The sequence below is a fragment of the Bos grunniens genome, chromosome 10 (assembly GCF_055505025.1).
Source record: "Bos grunniens cultivar Pamir isolate PY7600 chromosome 10, Bosgru_T2T1.0, whole genome shotgun sequence".
NCBI lineage: Eukaryota > Metazoa > Chordata > Mammalia > Artiodactyla > Bovidae > Bos > Bos grunniens.
The window spans coordinates 20,640,142-20,660,535 of record NC_141174.1 but is presented as its reverse complement, the minus strand read 5'-3'; the positions used below and the strand labels follow the sequence as shown (position 1 = coordinate 20,660,535).

The window sequence follows — 20,394 nt, the reverse complement described above, 5'->3', positions numbered from 1 at the left end:
TGACTAAAGAAAGCAGAGAAGTTTGGTTAACAGGGACCACCGAACAATCTCCGATACAACACTCATTTACATAGGCCTAGATGTAGGCATAAGAGTATTCATTGCAGCATTTTTACAATTGGAAAAACCCTAGAAACAATCCAAATGACATCTACAAGTCCAAGATTGATTAGAGAATGATACATTCATTCAGTGCAATATTATACAGCTATTAAAAATGAAAGTGGCAGATATTTATCTACTAATGAGGAAAGATATCCAAGATCTAGGAAGTGAAAAAAGGGAGTTGCAAAACTACTAAATAAAATGTGAAGATACATATATGTGAATGAGGTGCTCACAATTAATGGAAGTATATATTTCAGAGCAAAATGAAAAGGGCAGTTGGGCAAATTTCATGTTCCATTTCTCATCCTTCTGACTAAAGTTCTTACCATGTGTATACAGAGTGGTTTACCAGTTGGGGTACAAATACTTAGATTTTTTTCATTTCCAGTATTTCATGCAGGTACCCACCTGCTGGAAGCCCAACACCTTCTTCTTCTTGAAGCCTCAAGTTGCCCTGTGGACTTAAGGGGATTCAGTCCAAAGGGCCAGCCTCCTTCCCAGTGTCAGGCAGAGACTGGGATGTGGGTGCTGCTTCTGGGACTAACATGGCGTCGTCGTGACACAAGCAGGTCCTGTGCTGCTCAGTGGGACCTGCCCCAGGCCCTGCTGGGGTGATATCCAGCCTGCCCAGGTCTGGACATGGGGATCCCCAAGGTCCCGGCCTTTGTACGTTACAGTTGTGTGCTTTGCTGTTGTTTCCTAAGCATGAGTGTTACACCAACTTTCACAAGTCTGTGGGATTTTCTAGCCCAAGACACACACGAGAGAAATGGTCTCTGGCCTCCCGTAGAAAGATACTGAATTAGTGTATATCAGCTCTTTTTTTCTGATGAACTTCTCCTTGGGTCTGTGACTCCTTTTGTCAACAGGAAACCTGGGTAATGACCACCCTAGTCCATTAGAAAGTTCTAATACTACAGTGAAGTGAAACGAAGTGAAAGTCGCTCAGTCATGTCCAACTCTTTGTGACCCCCATGGACTATACAGTCCATGGAATTCTCCAGGCCAGTTCTGGAGTGGATAGCCTTTCCCCTCTCCACGGCATCTTCCCAACCCAGGGGTCGAACCCAGGTCTCCCGCATTGCAGACGGATTCTTAACCAGCTGAGCCACAAGGGAAGCTGATCCCTTCGCCAGTGGATCTTCCCGACCCAGGAATCGAACCGGAATCTCCTGCATTGCAGGCGGATTCTTTATCAACTGAGCTATCAGGGAAGTCCAATACTATGAAGCATTATCAAGTCACATGTTTTTGTCTCTCATGATACTTAGAGCCCCAACTTTTTACCTGCATGATAATGTTCAAAAATTAAAAGCATGACTTTCGTACAAATACAGGATAAACCCATGTCCACAACTTCATTCAATTCACTCATTAAGAAGGGAAACAGCAAAACTGTGAGGCTGGTTCTCAGAGCTCTGGAGTCATTGATGTTTACATAATTGTACTAAAGAAGGAATATTGGCTACATAGGTTGGATACAAATCTCATTAACATCCTCCAGGCAGTTAGTCTTCACCTTTGAGGTTATCTTTTCTTCTAGACAGGAATCATTTGCTACACAACTCTACAAGACAACTTTTAGCTTCAGGTTCTGAATGCTTAATTAATAGGAAATAGAGTAGTCAATGGCACCCCACTCCAGTACTCTTGCCTGGAAAATCCCATGGACGGAGGAGCCTGGTAGGCTGCAGTCCATGAGGTCACTAAGGGTCGGACACGACTGAGCAACTTCACTTTCACTTATCACTTTCCTGCATTGGAGAAGGAAATGGCAACCCACTCCAGTGTTCTTGCTTGGAGAATCCCAGGGACGGGGGAGCCTCATGGGCTGCTGTCTATGGGGTCGCACAGAGTCTGAAGCGACTTAGCAGCAGCAGAGTAGTCAAACAAACAGGACATCCTCCTAGAATGTTAGATAATCCTTGGGTGAGCCGGTTAAACAGGATTTCAGGGTGACATTGAAAGGACACACAGATAACCCCTTAGCCTTGTTTTCAGGTTCTGGGTGGTTTTCTTAATGCTTGTCAGATAACCCTTACAGCCACAGTACCTGGTCACGGGCACAGCCTCGCTGCCCTGGGGCAATGACTAAACACACCCGCCATTGTCAGGCAAGCCCTGGAGAAGGCGCCAAAAGTGGAGGTGGGGTACCAGTGGAGAAGGGTCAGACTTTCCAGTTCTGTCCACAAGGTCCAGCGCTTTGACCACAAGGCCGTGTGTGCATGCTGAGTCACTTCTGCCATGTCCGACTCTTTGGGAACTTACAGACTGTAGCCTGCTAGGCTCCTCTGTCCATGGATTCTCCAGGCAAGAATACTGGGGTGGGTTGCCATTTCCTCCTCCAGGGGATCTTCCCGACCCAGGGATTGAACCCACTTCCCTTGCAGTTCCTGCATTGCAGGCAGTTTCTTCACTGCCAAGCCACCAGGGAAGCCCCGACCACAAGGCCCTTCCCGGTTAATCAGACAGTCCTCCTGCCGGTCTGCTCTCTAGGCTCCCCAAGTTCTCCCAGCTCAGGGCCCAGAAGAGCGGGTCCCTTCTCTGAACCCCTACGTGGCTCTGGATGTTCCTCGTGGCCCTTTCTGCCAGTGACTTCTCTATAATTAGGAGGCACAAATGTGCTGTCATTTAAGAGTATTGGCTTCTTTTGTTATTTCCTGCGGCCTCTATAGCATCCACAAAGTGCCCAGCATGTAGCAAATGATTAGCAGACATGATTAATACACACCTCCGTGCATCATCAGAGGCCCCAGGTGCCTTCTGCAGACATGTTCTTCCCTCCCTCTCTGCCTTTCCTCCTCTCCTGACTGCTCTTCCTTGTCGCAGCTCTTCTCCACCCAGCCTTTGAGACTCCATCCTATGCTGCATCCTCCAGCGAAGTTTCTTCTCCATACTCACAAGGCATCTTCCTTTCCCCGATTTTTCTCTGTACCTGGGCCTCCCCGTCCCTCTGCACTGTCACAGGTCACTCACACTTCATGCTGCCAGCCCAAGGGTCCTGGGCTCCCAGAAACGCGGGCCAGGTCTTAATCCCCTCTGTGCTCATCGCCGTGCTTCGCACCTAGTGATGCTAAGCGAATGCTCCTGGGCTCAAAGAATAGTCGTGTGAGTTCAGCGGTGGCTGCTCCTGACTTTGGCAGCAAATTCTTCCTGGTTTATTGTTGGCAGTGCTCCAGGGTCCACCCATTACCTGCAGGAGTTGGGCCTCAGAGGGTTTGGGGGGCACCTGATGTCTGTCCTCTCTTGCACTCATGGGGGGCCTGTGGTCAATGGTCAACCTCAGCTGGAGCAGGTCCCTTCCTGCTCAGTCAGCAGCTTGTCTCTTTCTCAGTTGGGGGAGGGGATTGCGTAAGGCAGTTGCTGTGGGGCCAGCCTGCAGCCAGCACAGGACACGGAGCCTGGACCTGATGCAGAGGAAAGCGTCCCTCAGTGTACTTTTAGAAAGCACATTGACGCCCTTGAGCTGCTCAACAAAGGCCCGCCTGCCCTTCCCCTGCAGCTGGCTTCTCCAGGGGAAACAGCAGGGCTTTGCGGCAGAGGAGCCCTAGATACAAGTTACTCAGCATGTGGTCCATGGACCGGCAGCATCAGCATAGCCCAGAGCTGCTGAGAGATGCAGAATCTAGGGCAACACCAGACCTCCTGAATCAGAAGCTGCAGTGAGGGAGATCCCTGAGTCGTGCAAAGGCCAAGAAAGTGTGAGAAGCAGGCTCTAGCCAGTCCTCGGGCTCATCAGTAAGTGATGAGCCCCACTGGCCCAGGCCCAGGCGCTGAACTTGTAACACCTGCCATGGAAGGTCCTGACAATTCGATCGGGAGTGCTCTAAGGTTCTAACACTGGGGCTTGGACGGTATTTTGATTGCTTTATGGCAGGAGACTGGAAATGCTCAAATGCTGTTCTCTTCTTTATTCGCAGGGAAGAGGAATCAATACCCCACTTTATTAATAGTTGGGCTGTAACCCAGTATCCTCTTTGCAGAGCTGCAAAGGTTAGGAGCCTGCAGCCACCATCCCTTATTCCACTCCAGAGTCCCCATCTCAGGATGCACAGGAAGACAAAGCTGAGGGCAGAGCTGAACGCCAAGGACTGTAATAAACATGAGGATCTGGATTCGGTGAGCCACAGCCCTCCCTTGGAGCACGGGTGGGGGTGGGATGGGCGCAGCAGGAGCAACAGTGCACCCACACCTCCAAGCAGTCCCTTGGTGCCTGCTGGCAGAGCACTGAGTCCTCAGTGAATGTCTTGTCCTTGTCTGTTCAACTGTCCACAGAAACTTTCTTTTGAGATACTTTCATTTTCCTGAACTACTTTACTGAGGTGTAATTGACATACCATGAAATTCACCATTTTAACTGTACAATTCAGTGACTGTCAGTATCTTTACAGGCTTGTGCACCGTCCCACAATCTAATATCAGAACATCCCCATGACCCCAGAGAGGAACCTGATGCCCATTGCAGTCACTCCCCTTCCCCACCCCTGGCCCCTGGCACCACTAATCTCCTTTCTCTCTCCCCTTCCCTCTCATCTCCTTCCCTAAATGTCCACAACAGTCTGGGTTCTGTCACTTTTCTCCCCAGATTTCCCAATTTCCCCACAGGGCTCAGCACTGGACGCTTTCTCCTATCAGGGGAAGGAATGATTTAGAAATGCCTGGAATTTAGATTTCGAAGATAATTTAGAAGTTCTTGGCACGTAGCAGACGTGTCATACATATTTTAGAAGGAAAACAAAATATCTGCCTTTTAAGTGTTTTCTGTGATTTTTGTGACCATTTTTGTGCATTAAATGTTTCAAGTGCGTTTTGTAAGAAGGGGGAGCAGTGAGCTCAAAGGAATGAGCCCTTGAGTGGGGATGTTTCAGACCCGGTGGCCTCCACTAACCACCATCAAGCATGGGAGAGCTGATGAGCTTGTTGCTCACCAGGACATGGATCCTCCTCAAACCCGTCAACAAGTCATCAGAGCTAGAAGCATGCCGCCCAGCTTCCAAGCCCTGACTCTGGGCCAGGGGGTGGCCGTAGAAGGAGCCCCTGCCTTGCCTGGCCTCCTGCTGTCACCAGCCTCTCTCTGGCTCCACAGTTTCCCTGTTTCTGCAGCCTTCCGGGCCCTCTGCTGTGGACGTTTATTGCTCTGATTGTCAGGCATCTGCTTCAGCCCTTTATTCAGAAGTTAGACACCTCCTCCTCCCTTTGGGGAGCACTCACTTCCCTGTGACATGTATTAAGTGATTGCCTTTCTGCTTCAAACTTACCCTTTCCTATGATGCCTTGGGACTTCGTACCTTCCCTGCTCCCCTATGCAGAGAGGAGGCATTAAAGGGAATCTAAGAAGGGTAAGAACCTGCCTAGGGTTTTCTGTCTCCTTGCCTCCCCTCCACCAGCTTTATTGAGATATAATTGATATTCAACATCGTGTAAGTTTAATGTGTATGACGTGTTGATTTAATACACTCATATCTTGCAAAAGAATTACTACCATAGTATTGGCAAGCACCAGTATCATCCTTATTATTTTTTAAAACTTTACAGAGGTATAATTTACGTGCCATAAAAGCCACATATGTAACGTGTACCTTTCAATAATTGCTAGTATTATTGACAATTGTGCAACCACGCCACAACCTTATCTTACTGCATTTCCATCTGCCCGTAGAGAAACCAGAGCCGGTGAGCAGTCGCTCCCCATCTGAGACAACCACCAGTCTCCTTTCTGTCTCTGGATTTATCTTTTCTGGACATTCATAAAAATAGAAGCACACAATCTGTGTCCTCGTGCATCTGGCTTCTTTCACTTACTGTAATATTTTTGATGTTGTTTCATGTATCAGCAGGCATCAGGACTTTTGTTCCTTTTTTACTGTTGAATAGTATGTACTCCAGGTGGAAATACCACGTTTGTTTATCTATCAGCAGCAACACAGTCCCTATGGCAGCAGCTGAATCCATTAGCAGTTTTTCCAACCCTAGTTGAACCAGCTGTATTGTATCCCCCTCAGTGATACCAGGGCTTCCCAGGTGGCTCAGTGGTAAAGAATTCGCCTGCAACGCAGGGGACATGATTTCGATCCCTGGGTTGGGAAGATCCCCTGGAGAAGGAAATGGCAGCTCACTCCAGTATTCTTGCCTGGGAAATCCCATGGACAGAGGAGCCTGGCGTGCTGTAGTGCGTGGGGTCACAAAGAGTAGTAGGGGTCACAAAGATACCAACGACCAAGTGACTCACCAACAACAGAGATACCAACCAGCTGGCGCCCCCTCCTCAGAAGTCTGCTTCCCAGAGCCCAGGATCCCTTCTTTCAATTTCTAAGCTTAAATAATTTCAATATCTTCCTTTTCTTCCCCAGTCCTAGAGTTTAGTGGCTGTTTCAGGCAGTTGCTAACTTCGCAACCCATTAGAATTCTTTTTATCTTCTCAGGTCCTCAGTTAACAAATTTATAAGAGTTGGATTCTAAAGAAAACTGAGGGCCAAAGAATTGATGCTTTTGAACTATGGTGTTGAACAAGACTCTTGAGAGTCCCTTGAACAGCAAGGAGATCCAACCAGTCCATCCTAAAGGAAATCAACCCTGAATATTCATTGGAAGGACTGACGCTAAAGCTGAAGCTCCAATACTTTGGCCACCTGATGTAGACAGCCCATTCATTAGAAAAGACCCTGATGCTGGGAAAGATTGAAGGTGGGAGGAGAAGGGGACGACAGAGGATGAGATGGTTGGATGGCATCACCAATGCAATGGACATGAGTTTGAAGAAGCTCTGGGAGTTGGTGATGGACAGGGAGGCCTGGCATGCTGCAGTCCATGGGGTTGCAAAGAGTCGGACATGACTAAACAACTGAACTGACTGAAGCGTAGAAACTCTTTCTCGAAATTCCTCACCATTCATAGAACTGCAGCTGTTGTGATCTCAACTTGTGGTCCGAGTGGGAACAAACAGCTCTGCTGCCTCCTGCCTCCTCGGAGCCTGTCTGTCCAGAGGCGAGCGTGGCCGTCAGGTGGACGAGTCAGAGTCCTTCCATGTGGTTTTTTTTAATTGAAGCTTCGCCAAAGGAGTGAATGCTGTCTTCTCTATTGGTGATGTGGCTGATGGTCGGCCTGGGAGCTGTCTGAGCCTGGACAAAGCGGGCCTGAAAGGACCCAGCTGGCAACAGGGGCGAAGGGGTGCAGATCTGAGAACCTGCAGAAATGCCTCCTCTGAATCCTGGGACCCCAGTTCCAAAGGGTGATCCATGCAGCGGCCAAGCCTGACTGTGTGAGCCAGCCTCAGTGTCTTTCTACGGAACTCCACCCCATTCCCTCATGCCCCTAACCCAACCAAGCTGGAAGGAAGTTACCAGGCACAGTCTATGCCTCCTTGAAGGCAGAGCATTCCTATAAATTATTTTGAAATTCTTCTGCATGGAAGATTTGTCTCTCCTCACCCATTTATTTATGTTTCTAATCATTTCTTTTACTTTTTTTGGTGTTACTTTGCAGTCTGTTTTTTTGAATTTATTAAAATATAGTTGATTTATAATGTTGTGTTAGTTTCTGGTATACAGCAAAGTGATGCAGTTACACACATATATATATATTCCTTTTCTTATTCCTTTGCATTATGTTTTCTCACAGGATATTGAATATAGTTCCCTGTGCTATGCAATAGGCCCTTGTTGTTTATCCACCATTCTCTATATAATAGCTTGCATCTGCTAATACTAAACTCCCAATTAATCCCTCCACTACCCCTTCCCCTGGCAACCACAAAGCTGTTCTCTAATCATTTCTTTATATCAATATGGACTCTGGAAATTTATTTCATACCTTGGGTTATAATCTAGCCCTGTATTTTTTGTTGTCAAGTTGTACCAACTTCGCTCATTGGGAGTTCTTTCGCTTCCCCGCTCTGTCCCTTTTATAGAACCCCCCATCTCCACCCTACCCCCATTATTGTGAGTTGGGTAGTTTTTGCTTTATTTTGCTTTTTCAGTACTTCCTTTCTTTCTGGCACTACAAGGCGCTTCAGGCTGATCTTGGAAATTTCCTGCTGCAGTCCTGGGATCTGCCCTTTTTCTCCTAGGGGCCCTTGTTCCTTTTATTAGAGACTAGTTCTAGCCACCAAGATCAAGGGGCCAAGTGTGCTCAGGTAGTTAGCATTTATCCCTACATTATAGAGAAAGAAACTGCAGCTGGGCGAGACAAAATAATTAGCTCAGAGTCACATGGCTACTTTACTCCAGCCTCTCACTGGAGAGCATCTGTCTGCCTCCCCTTCCTAATTATTAGTCTCAGACTAAGCACCGTGTGTCCAGGGGGATTGCAGGAGAAGAGAGGTTGTACCCATGCTGTCGCTGCTTCTTGTACACAGTAAAGCACTGTGCTCACACGAGTGTGGTTACTGTTATTACTGCCTCATATTGTTCTTACGAAAGAAAGTCTCTGTGTGTGTCTGCTCCAGAGCCCCAGGCACATGCCATGGGCTGTTAGGATTTTTTTCCAGCCTCCTCTGTGTTCATCCCCAGCTGGACCCAAGGTGCTCAGAGAGTCTCTGGCAGGCGCCAGCAGCCCTGGGGTCACAGTGGGTCAGCACCGCCACCTGCCATCTGGCCTTCCTCTTCCACCTGGGCCGCAACCCTCTGCCGGGGTGGGAGGGGGGGCTAATGCCTGGAAAGTGCTAGAAGGCTGTGCCCCATGATGAAGTGAAGGCAGGAGACTTGAGAAATGAGAAGCCAACCAGCCAGAGGAAGTGGGAGGGCTGCACGCCCACAGGCAGGGCTGGGGCCTCTGTTCCCTGCTCGCTGACACCTGCCCAGGGTGGGCTGCCTACTCAGGGCAGCCTGGACACCCCTAAGTACGGCCTTGCAGCCCCTGAGCACATCACTCCTCCGTGGGTCCCTCGGGGCTGGGCAGCCCCTCTCCCAGTAATTCATTCCCTTCCAGCCAGGGCTTTCCTTGGCTTCTCATGTTTTACATGAGCTGGAGGGGTCATCCACCCTGCCGGATGCTCTGAGCTTTGAAATCTTAGGAACCGGAGTCCATGAGGAGCCCAGGGACTGGGACCTGGCTTCCCAACTTGCCCTGCCAGCTCTCCTGTCACACTGCTAATTGTATGACGTGGCTTGAAAGAGAGTGGTGAGGATCTGAGTTGGCTGCTCCTCCCAGGGACCTTCAGACCCTGGGGGAACAGTAACTGGCAGGATCCTGGACCAGTCTCAGTTTTCCTCTCTCTCTGAAATGGGTCAAGAATCCTACTTTTTAATGGGGCTATTGTAAGGATCAGAGTCTCTCTTGAAATCCCACGTGGTTAATATGTAGCAAATGCCAAGCAACGTCCACTCCTCTCCCAATATTCCTTGGAACCTATCAACTGCCACCTGATGGAGGCGAAGTTTGATCCCAGGGAACCAAAGAGTTGGCTCAGTGTGGGGTGGTTGCCCACCTGGCTCACCACTCAGAAAACTACCTTGCCTACAGATCGAAACTCGCTTGCCCACATGCCTGAGGTGGGTCAGTCCAGCTGCCCTTCCCTCTGTTCCTGCTAGAGTCTAAACGATGGAGAAGGAACTGTGTATCTCACCCAGATAACTTGTAATAATTAGAGAACACTGCAGAGTTGCAAAAGCCCCTGTTTCTCCAGGTGGAATGTTGCTCTGCAAGTTACAACACAGAGGAATTCTGCCGGTAGGGTTGACAGGAACTGGGCTTTTGTTTGAGGCTCGTGGTGCCACATCTGCAGTGCCAAGAACTTGGCTAGCCAGGGTCCTGAAATGAGAGAAAAGAGAAGACTGCAGGTCCAAGAGTTTTCTGGGCAGCAGAAGGGAACAAATGTGTTTTATGGTACTTCATTGAATAAATGATGGATTTTCACTCTTGCAAAAGCATTTTAACATAGCTGGCTATTGAGGCTATTTCCAAATTTTCTTTTTCATAGATATTGCTGCCACCAATATTCTTATATATACATTTTGACTATCTCTGACTATCATTGGACTATATTTCTAGAAATGTCTTTCTGGTTCAAAAGATATGGACATTTTGCTAAGTATTGCTACTTCCACCTTTTGGAGGCCCATTATTAGGAGAATACCCACAACAAAATAGCAGGCTTGCCAACATTGTAAATCTTTGTTTTGTGATCACTGTCGGTCTTCTGGGTCCCAAATTCTTTTTTCCAAAACGTCATTTGGTGAAAGCTTTTAGAATCAGCTTATAGTTTCTGCTTTATTATTTCTAATGACATTTTCTCAGAAGCCTCACTCTTGATTTTCCTGACCCCTTACTCATTTGTCCTGGAAACATACCCCCATTTGAGCTGGAATCCTGTGCTCAAAGTTCACCCCAACATGTTCATCCAGAGCTAGTTTTTCTAAGGGCAGATTTCAGCCAGGCAACATTTACTAGGTGCCCTCAGCCTGAGCAAGACATCACTATCCAATGAGCTGGGCCATGTCCAGGGGAAGCTGGGCATCCTGAATCCCATGGGAGGCAGGTAGGTGCCCATGATGGGGGCTGGGCAGGCCAAGAGAAGCAGGGTCTGGGAGACGCTTGGTTGAATAGATGATGGCAGGAACTGGGAAACTGGATGTCAAAGGCAGGACTCCAGGCATAAACGAAGTCAGGAAGCTATTTCCCATAACAGCAGGCTGTTGCAGTGAGTGATAAATGCAATAGCTGTGATTTATTGTTTACTGTTTGCCAGACATTTTTATATGTATTTCAGGTATATTATTTTCCTCAATTCTTACAGCAACTGTAGGGGATGTATACTACAGATGGCCCTGACTTAAGATCGTTTGACTTAACAATGTTTCGACTTTACTGTGATGCAAAAGTGATATGCATTCAGTAGGAACCGTACTTTGAATTTTAAGTTTTGATCTTTTTCTGGGCTACTGACACGAGGTTCGATCCCCTCTCCTGATTCTGGGCGGTTGTGGCAAGCTGCGTCTCCCAGACAGCCATGTGGTCACGAGGGTAAACTACTCAAAACCTACCACCATTCTGGACCTAGATAACCATCCTGCTTTTCACTTTCAGTACGGTAGTCAGTAAATCACATGAGGTATTCAACACTTTACTGTCAAATAGGCTTTATGTTAGATGATTTTGCCCCAAATGTAGGGTAATGCGTTTGGAGTGTGCTTAAGGTGGGCTGAGCTAAGCGATGATGTTTAGTAGGTTAAGGGTATTAAATGCTATTTCAACTTGAGGATATTTTCAACTTACAGTGGGTTTACTGACCATAACCCCATTTCTAAGTATAGAAAGATCTGTATTTATATCCCCACTGTACAGAAAATGAGGCCAAGAGAAGGGAGATCACTTTCCTGATGTCACCTAGTGAGTAAGGGGCCAATGTGGGGTTTGAGCTTGTAGAGACATTCCACCCCCTCTCTCCCGAGGCAGGAGCAATGGCTGAATGAAGCTGCAGTTAGTGACAACCACAGAGGCCACCGTCAAGTGTGTAGGGCAGAGTCATCCCCCAGAGCTCTTCAGGGTGGACTCTCCAGGGTTCATAAGAATTAGGTCCTGCAACTGTGCAAGCAAAGTTAATCCAAAATCCTCATGGTCTTTACTTACATTCTTCTAGCCCAATGACGAGGACTACAGGTCTCTCTTCAAAGCCCTTGGGAAAACTCCTACCTTCCTAGTTCTGTTCTCTTTCCCCTTCTATCAGACTTTTATGAGGTACATTGACACACCCTCTCAGTAAAGTCTTCCTTGCTTCTCCCATCTAATTTGCTCCCCTTTGCCCATTACAGAATGGGTTTCTTTGCCCAAGACAATAATCATTTTGTCTGGGCAGGTTCATTCTTTGGAGAGCTGGGGGCAGGAGCAGGGGAGGGAGTGAAAACTCACAGGTGGAACTCAGATCCACTGGAATGCTCAGGGGGTTGGGTACAGCCCAGGAGCATTCACATCCTATTGCATTACAAAATGGGGAAATGTGCCCAAAGTCAGCGGCTCCGTGCTGCGGCAGGCCATTAGCAGCCAAGCCAATATCTATTCCCTCACCTCTTTTCCTTGCAAATACAACCCTGATTTGATTTAACCAAGGGACCAGATTCAGATGGTGAAAACCAGATTCAGTGATTGTGCTGTGCTTAGTCACTCAGTCATGTCTGACCCTTTGTGAACCTAAGGACTGTAGCCCAGGTGCCTCTGTCCATGAGGATTCTCCAAGGAAGAATACTGGAATGGGTTGCCATGCCCTCCTCCAGGGGATCTTCCCAACCCAGGGATCGAACTCAGGTTTCCCCCACTGCACGCAGATTCTTTACCATTTGAATCAAATGTGGTTAGTCTTAGCCAGTAATGATCTTCTAATTGATTTATCAATCTCCTTTGGAACTGGTGGTAGCCCTGGGATCTGGTTTGGTCAAGGATGCTGTGGTAGGTAAAATAACAACCTCAGAAAGATGTCTGCATCCTAATCCTCAGAAATTGAGAATATGATACTTGATAAAGGGGACTTAAGGTTGTAGAGGGAGTTAAGATTGCTAATCAGCTGACCTTTACATTGGGAAAGTATCCTGGGTTATCCAAGTGGGCCCAATGTAACCACAAGTGTCCTTTAACATGGAAGGAGGAAGCCAAAGAGTCAGCGTCAGTGTGACTCAGTGGGAGAATGGCTCAGCCAGGCATTGCTGAATTTGGAGATGGAAACAGGCCACAGTTGCCCCTAAAAGCGAGAAAAGGTAAGGAAATGGATCCTGCCCTAGAGCCTGCTGATGGAATGCCGTTCTGCGGACACCTTGGTTTTAGCCCAGTGAAAGGCATTTCAGACTTCTAGTCTCTAGAACTGGAAGGTAAATATGTTGTTTTAAGTCACTAAATTTGGGGTAATTTGTTACAGAAGTCTTAGGAAACTACTACAGACACATAAGAGAAACTCTATTGAGGGGTTTCTGCAAAAAGTTTTGCTTTTCTGATTAAAAAAAAAAAAGACTGGTTCCATTCTGCTTGAAAATAGACACGATAGCAGGGGCTGTGGCAGCCCTCTTGTGACCCTTAGGTCACAGCATGAAGATGAAAAGACATGTTTAACTGAGAGTCAAAACAAACTAACAAACCTGGGACCTTGATTACGTTGGTGAGTTACCAAAATAGTCTGAGAACTGTGACCTTCCACACTCTTTGTTATGTGAGAATGATACTGTTTAAGCCCTGTCAGTTGGATCCTATTACTTACACAGTCCATCAAAATTTTTATTGTAGCAGAAAATCGGAATGAATCAAAAGAAAAAGGAAATACCATATTCTGAGCACTTACTGTCTGTTATGCATTATAGGAAGTACTTATCTGATCTCACTTATATGACCTAAGTGGGAGGGGAGACAAGGAGGTGGAGGACACAGAGCCCATTCCCAGCCCCAAGGCTTTAGGGAAAGCTAGGTAGGCCCCAGATCTCAGCCCTTCCTTGGAAAGCCTGATTCCTACCTCTGGAGTCTGGAGAGGAAGTGGGGACTTCTAGCAACCCTCACACCTGAGGAAACAGCGAGACTTTCCTGGGCAGGGGCTAAAATATGGACTCCTGCCACCTGACCTCAGCTTGAAGCCGTAGACTGATTTCTGAAGGACTCCCTGAAGCCACTGAAAATTTAGAGAAGCAGAACTAGCGTCTCTGTGACCTTCTCCAGAGACTGGGGAGAGGGAGGGAGGGTGGGTCTTGTTCTCTCCAGGCTGAGCAGAAGGCTGCAGTTCAGGGCAGGGTTATAGTGATGGAGACACAGGGCTCAGCTCCCAAGACTGCTTCCGCAGAGGCTAAGGGAGCCTTTTCACACTGTGTACCCGCCAGAGGGGCATGCGGTACTGAGACTGCCCCTGCCTTAATGCTGGCCAGCAGTGCAGTTGGTAATAACAAAGCAGTCACTCTCCCTTGAGCGCCTGGCAGCTGTGGGTCATAGCTAAGTGCAAAGTAATTAAATAGGAGCCCCAGCGCCCCTTCCTGCCGGGCAGGATGGGAGCAGGACAGAGATCAGAGAACAAACCTAACACCCGTTTAACACTGTGATACATGATTTATAAGAAAGGTACATATTGTTTGCTGTTCATCCCCGCTTCTGGCCCAAAGCTCCTAAAACCCTTGAAATTTTCTGTGAAGAGAGACTTAAAGGTGTCTCTTGTCATGTTAGTGAGGTGACGCTTGGACCTGCGCCTGAGGATGGTGCTGCTGGTTGCTGGAAGAACCGATCACTTTCAGCCCCATCCCCCTGACCATGGGGGAAGGGAGAGTGGCTGGAGGCTGAATCAGTCAGTCTTGGCAAATGATTTCATCCAGCGTGCCTATGTAATGAAGCCTCCAAAGAACCCTGAAAGGATGAGGTTCGGGGAGCTTCCTGGGTTAGTGAACACGTGGAGATACAGGGAGACTGTCTAGCTTTGAAGACATGGAAGTCCTTCCCCCATCCCCTCCCCTACTCGCCGCTTCCATCTGACTGCTGCTGAGTTGTATCCCTTTACAACGAATAGGTGATATGGTGAGTAAAATATTCTCTGAGTTCTGTGAACTGCTCTAGCAAATTATTTGAACCCAAAGAGAGGGTCATTGGAACCTCCAATCTATAACTGGTCAGTCAGGAACATAGGTGGCAACCTGGAATTGTGATTGGCATCTGAAGTGTGTGTGTGTGTGTGTGTGTGTGTGTGTGAGATGGGGAGGGCAGTCTTGTAGGACTGAGCCCTTAACCTGTGATTGGCATCTGAAGTGTGTGTGTGTGTGTGTGAGTGTGTGTGATGGGGAGGGCAGTCCTGTAGGACTGAGACCTTAACCTATGGAATCTGATGTCACCGGTGGGTTGAATGTCAGAATTGAATTCAACTGTAGGACACCCAGCTGGTGGGGGGCACTTGCTAGGATGTGTGGGACTCCGCCCCACTCCCCCAACAACACACGTGTTGAAAATTGGTGGCTAGAATCTTTAGTCGGTGATCAGAAGTGGGATCACAGTCAGAACACTTTGAATACTCTTGTTAAGGGTCTGCTGTGTGCCAAGTATTTGAAATTACAAAGAAGAATGAGAAAAGTCCTGGCCTTCAGGACAAACAGTTTCTACTAGTGAACAGTAGTGCTGTTTCTACTGTGGAGAAACAGTAGATAAGAATGACTCCAGCCAGGCAGAAGGTGCACAGCACCACGAGGAAGACAAAATAGATTCCCGAGGGGCAGAAAGGATTATAAGCTCACTCATCCAGGAGGCCCTGGAGAGCTTCCTGGAGGAGGTGCTATGAGGAGGAGGCTGCAAGGAAGCCACTCTAAGTGGAAAGGATTGGCATGAGAAGAGGAAACGTGGGAACCCAAGTGCAGCCTGACTGCAGTGCAAGGCCCAGGTAGGGTGGCAGCTGATTGTGGGCTGAAGAGACAGCATAGAGCCGGATGCGAGTCTGGAACACTGTGCGACAAGCCATGGAGGGCTATTAATAGGGAAATAACCTGAATAGAACTATGTTTGGGGGATTTAACCTGGCTGGAGAAGATGAAGAGGGAGATCTGAGAGCCTTCCCGAAGGACAGGAATGCCTTGCGATCTTCCAGCCAGAAACGGAGAAGGCAAACAACGGTAGGGGCAAGGGGCAGAGGGGGCGATGAGGGCCGACGCTAGCCCTAAGGCGCCCTCCCTGCCCGCCAGACCCTCTGGTCCCAACAAGTACGACCAAAAGAGCTTATGTTGCTGCACAGAAAGCCATACCTTCGTTCATCACCAAGCAGCGCTTTCTTTGACAAGACGAACCAAAATTTAAAGTTCTGGAAAGTTAAAGCAACATAAAATATAAAGAAGAATTCCGTCATTAAAAAAGATGTTTCTGCTTTAGACAGACCCAGAGTGATCTGTACTAGGACTGAGTGTTGAATGCAGGGGGTGGACATAGAGTCATGTCCCCCAACCCCTCTCTGCTTCAAGTCTCAGAATGCCCGAGTGCTCTCTCTTCAGGCGTGCACACCCAGCTGGGAGGTGCCCTTGACTCTGTTCACGCGTGTGTGGACTCAGCTCTGACACAGCTCTGAGTGTGACACAGCTCTCACACGCAGCTCTGAGAACCCCCTCAGGGGGCCATTGGTGGAAACACATGCTCTGATGAAGGGGCGGTGATAGGGGCCAGCACCGTCGCCTCTGAGACTAGTATCCAGGATGCCACGGTGTGTGAAGCTGAGCTTTGGCAGGCATTTCCCCCTCTTTTGGCTGTGCCAGGTCTTCGTTGTGGCACGTGGAATCTTGTTGCCTTAGGCAAGGTCTTTTCATTTGCAGCACACAGAATTGTGGCGTCTGGGCTTTGTCGCTCTACAGCATGTGGGTACTTCGTTCTCAGACCAGGGGTCAAACCTGCATCGCCTGCATTGCAAAATGGATTCTTACCACCAGACCACCACGGAAGTCCCCTGCAGGCATCTTTTGTTGAGCTAAATGACCCAGGGTTACCAGAGTCCGAGCTCATACCACTAGTCATGACAAGCCAATAAACCCAGAGATGGGTTAGTGGGGCAAGGAAGAGCAACTTATTTGCAGATCCAGACAACTGAGGGGTGCTGGACTAGCATCCCAAGGAACCATCTTCCCTAAGTTAGAACTCAGGCTTCTGATATACAGAAAAGGGGTGGGATAAGGTCCTGGCCAGACTCAGAGGAGATGTTTTTCGTACAACCATTCATAGGTGGGCTTGGTCAGGATGTTTCCTGTGAGCTAAACAAAAGTATTTTAGCTTAACGCTCATTACCTGGGAGGCAGAGTTTGTAGAGAAGGGCCGTTATGTATACTTCACGCTTATACACAATATCCCTTTGGTGATTAGCCTGTAATAGGGGTCAAAAGTTCTTCCCTGTTACACTCCCACTTAAAATGGACAACTAAATGGTTTTTAGTGTATTCATAATTTGCACAACCACGTCCTCAATCAACTTTAGAACCTTTTATCACCCAAACTGAAACTTTGTACCCACTCAGTTCAGTCACTCAGTGGTGTCTGATTCTTTGCGACCCCATGGACTGCATGTAGCATGCCAGGCCTCCCTGTCCATCACCAACTCCCGGAGCTTACTCAAACTCATGTCCACTGAGTCAGTGATGCCATCCAACCATCTCATCCTCTGTCGTCCCCTTCTCCTCCTGCCTTCAAGCTTTCCCAGCATCAGGGTCACTTCAAATGAGTCAGTTCCTTGCATCAGGTGGCCAAAGTACTGGACTTTCAGCTTTAGCATCAGTCCTTCCAATGAATATTCAGGACTATTCTCCTTTAGGATGGACTGGTTGGATCTCCTTGTAGTCCAAGGGACTCTCAAGAGTCTTCTCCAACACCACAGTTCAAAAGCATCAATTCTTCAGCGCTCAGCTTTGTTTAGGGTCCAAGTCACATATCTATACATGACTACTGGAAAAATCATACCCTTGACTAGACAGACCTTTGTTGGCAAAGTAACGTCTCTGCTTTTTAATATGCTGTCCAGGTTGGTCATAGCTTATCTTCCAAGGAGCAAGCATCTTTTAATTTCATGGCTGCAGTCATCATCTGCAATGATTTTGGAGCCCCAAAATAAAGTCTGTCACTGTTTCCATTGTTTCCCCATCTATTTGCCATGAAGTGATGGCAAATCACTTCATGTACCCACTAGCTGGTCCCCATTTCTCCTTCCCTCCAGCCCTAGGCAGCCAGTCTACTTTCTGTCTGCAGATCTGTTGATTCTTAGCACTTCGTATAAATGAAACAGTGCAATCTGCGGCCTTTAGTGACTGGCTTCTTTCGGGCAACCGTGCTCTCCAGATGCATCCACATGTCGCATGAGTTGGTAGCCTCTGTAGCCTAATGCTCTGCTGGGCGAAACCAGCACATTTTTATCCACTCACCTGGTGATGAACATGGGTTGCTTCCATTTTTCAGCAGTTGTGGACAGTGCTGCTGTGAACATTTGTGAACATGTTTTTTAAGCAAAGATGTGAAGGGGACGAAGGCATTAATCACACACAGCTGTGTAAAGGCCCTAAGTCCGGAGCCTGCTCAGTGTGTTTGAGGAAAAGCAAGGAGGCAGAGATGGAGGGAGAAGAGGCTAAGAGAAACAGGTGGTGAGTCAAGGGAGGTTCTGGCAGCCGCTGTAAGGATGCGAGTAACGTGAGGATCGCTGGGTGGCCTTGAGCAGGGAGACACATGACCTGACATCTGTCTAGTCCTCCGTGTTGTATCAGCGTGTTTTCTGAGTTCAAGGGAGGATGAGGCTGGAAGAAAGAGAGGAAGAAAGTGAGGAGAGCCCTGAACATGCCAGGAAGGCCCAGGGGGCAGAAGGGAGAGGCCACAATCCCCGACACCCAGGAGGTGAAGCCTGGTCGATGCTGGGATGAGCCCGAGGCAAGACTGGGCACCTCTGAGTTGGACAGGCTTCCCCATTCCCATCCTCCTTGGATGAACACTGATGTTTCTTTATCCAGAGCGTGCCTCTGAGAAGCGCATCCTGTCATCCTGAGGTGGGCAGGTGACGGGAGGTGGGCTGCTCCTGTCACTCGCTCAGGAGGCCCACACCTTCTGACATCTGCTCGCCCTCCCTCTGACAACGGCCACCCCCTCCCTCACTCACGGTGACTTGGCTTTCACCTTAGGAACTCTTCGAAACAGTTGTTTTGAAGGCAATCTGCTAAGATGGTTTGAGAAGCGCCGTTTTCTCTGCCCATCTTGAGGGGGGACGGCTCCTTCCGCCACTTGGTCAAATTAAGGAGTGGGGCTGCTGTCCTTTGACATGACTCTGTCCCCCCGGCCTCAGTGACTGTTGAGCAATGCGTACAATTAAAGTCAAAACCCTGGATTTTCCCTCTCCGGCATCCACAGGCTGCAGAGAGTGGAGCCTGGGTCTCTCTGCACCTAAATGATTCGGTGGAGTGAGTGTCACTGTCCAAGGGAGAGAAAGTGAAGCCTGGAGTACCAAGCATCAGTGCTGCTGGCTGGATACTCAACCAAACACTGAATCAGGGCACTGGGCCTTTAAGACAGAAGAAAACACATTCTGGCGGGGTGGAGCCTGGCCCAATTATCCAGGTGCTGGGAAGTTGCTGGGGCCTGCCTTTGTTAGGATCAGGTCTTGGTGGTTCTGGTTTGCAGTTCTGGCAGCACCAGCCCCGCTTCCCTACTTCCCGCCACACGAGGAAGGTTTGGCAGCGGTGAGCATCCCTCCCACCCACACACCCACAGGCTCTCTGTCTTTCCAAGCCCAGTGTTGACAGCTATCATTTTCAAACTCCTCTTCAGGCCTTTTTTCTTCTTCCTTTCAAGTTCAGGCTCTTCTGTGGTTAAAATTATCTCTTCTACATTCTCCCTTTCCTACCTGTCAGCCTGTGCTGGGGGAGCAGCGGAAAGTAAGGAAGAAGGCTGACCTTTGGGGGTGAAGGTGAGGTCACCCAGTCTGTTGACTGAGCCAGTGTTTCGAATCCTGTGTATGTGTGTGTGTGTGTGTGTGTGTCTGTCGTGAGCTAGAATTGGTGACTCTGAAAAGAGGGTCCAGGCTTCCCATGCCTCCAACCCCCACCTGGTATTCCAGCTGCACACAGTAAGTCCTTGATAATAACGGGCAAAGATTAAGAAAGGGAGTGTATTAGCAGGAGAACTGGCCAGGGACTTGGGTTCTAGCTCCGACTTCACCTGAAGCTTTTTCAAAGCTTCTTAACTTCCCCAGCTTATCCACTTTCTATAAAAGAAGTCAATAATTCCACCCTCACCTCCTCTGGCTACTGTGAGACCGATGAGATAATTGAGCAGACATTTTCTTCCAAGGACCAAAGAATAGAACCAGCTGGGCAGAAGTCATAAGGGGGCAGATTTTAGGTCAAAATCAGGAAGAAATTTCTATTAACCAAAGTGCCCTCTAGAGGTCCCCTAATTGAACAAAGAAACTTCTGTTCTGGGAACTGCTCAAGCCAGACAGATGGATCCGCTGACGGATGTCCTGCAAGAGGGGGGCTGACCCCTGGGCTGTAAGGTCCCTTTGAAATGTGAGTGGCTCCATTTTGGTGGATGTAGAAGGGCTTCAGAAAGAATCTGCATGAGGCTGGAAGTCTGTTGGCTTTTCTGCACATTTCCCAGGAGCCTGGCCAAGTTCAAGTACGGAGGGTGGGCACCAAAAGCCAAGGGAGAAGAAACTGCCAGCCTGGGCTCTGGTGTCACAGAACGACCTTGCCATTCCAGCAGGCACCCGGAATCCAGAGCTTCTGCGTCTGCCGAGTGCCCTGAGCAAAGATGCAGGCCCTTTCTGCTGGGGTCCCCGCTGCGGGCCGACTCCGGTGGGAACCACCTCTCTGAACCTGCAGAGCCTAGGCTCCTCCGGCTGGG

The 20,394-nt window shown here is 48.6% G+C and overlaps 3 long non-coding RNA genes across 4 annotated transcripts in view; 2 read left to right on the top strand and 1 right to left on the bottom strand.

Moving 5' to 3' along the window:
• The first annotated feature begins 1,500 nt into the window (after positions 1-1,500).
• LOC147364075 (uncharacterized) lies at positions 1,501-7,630 on the top strand. Its single transcript, XR_015133616.1, has 3 exons — positions 1,501-3,939; positions 4,029-4,227; positions 6,531-7,630. It is a non-coding gene; the product is annotated as an uncharacterized LOC147364075 (long non-coding RNA).
• A 9,309-nt stretch (positions 7,631-16,939) lies between these two features.
• Positions 16,940-19,033, bottom strand: LOC147364074 (uncharacterized). Its single transcript, XR_015134087.1, has 2 exons — positions 18,670-19,033; positions 16,940-18,296 (listed from the first exon to the last, which is right to left on the bottom strand). It is a non-coding gene; the product is annotated as an uncharacterized LOC147364074 (long non-coding RNA).
• A 49-nt stretch (positions 19,034-19,082) lies between these two features.
• LOC147364072 (uncharacterized) overlaps positions 19,083-20,394 on the top strand; it is a 61,453-nt gene continuing 60,141 nt past the window's right edge. For both annotated transcript variants that reach the window (XR_015134084.1, XR_015134085.1), the window contains exon 1: positions 19,083-19,229. This is a non-coding gene — a long non-coding RNA (uncharacterized LOC147364072). The remainder of the gene's footprint in view (positions 19,230-20,394) is intronic.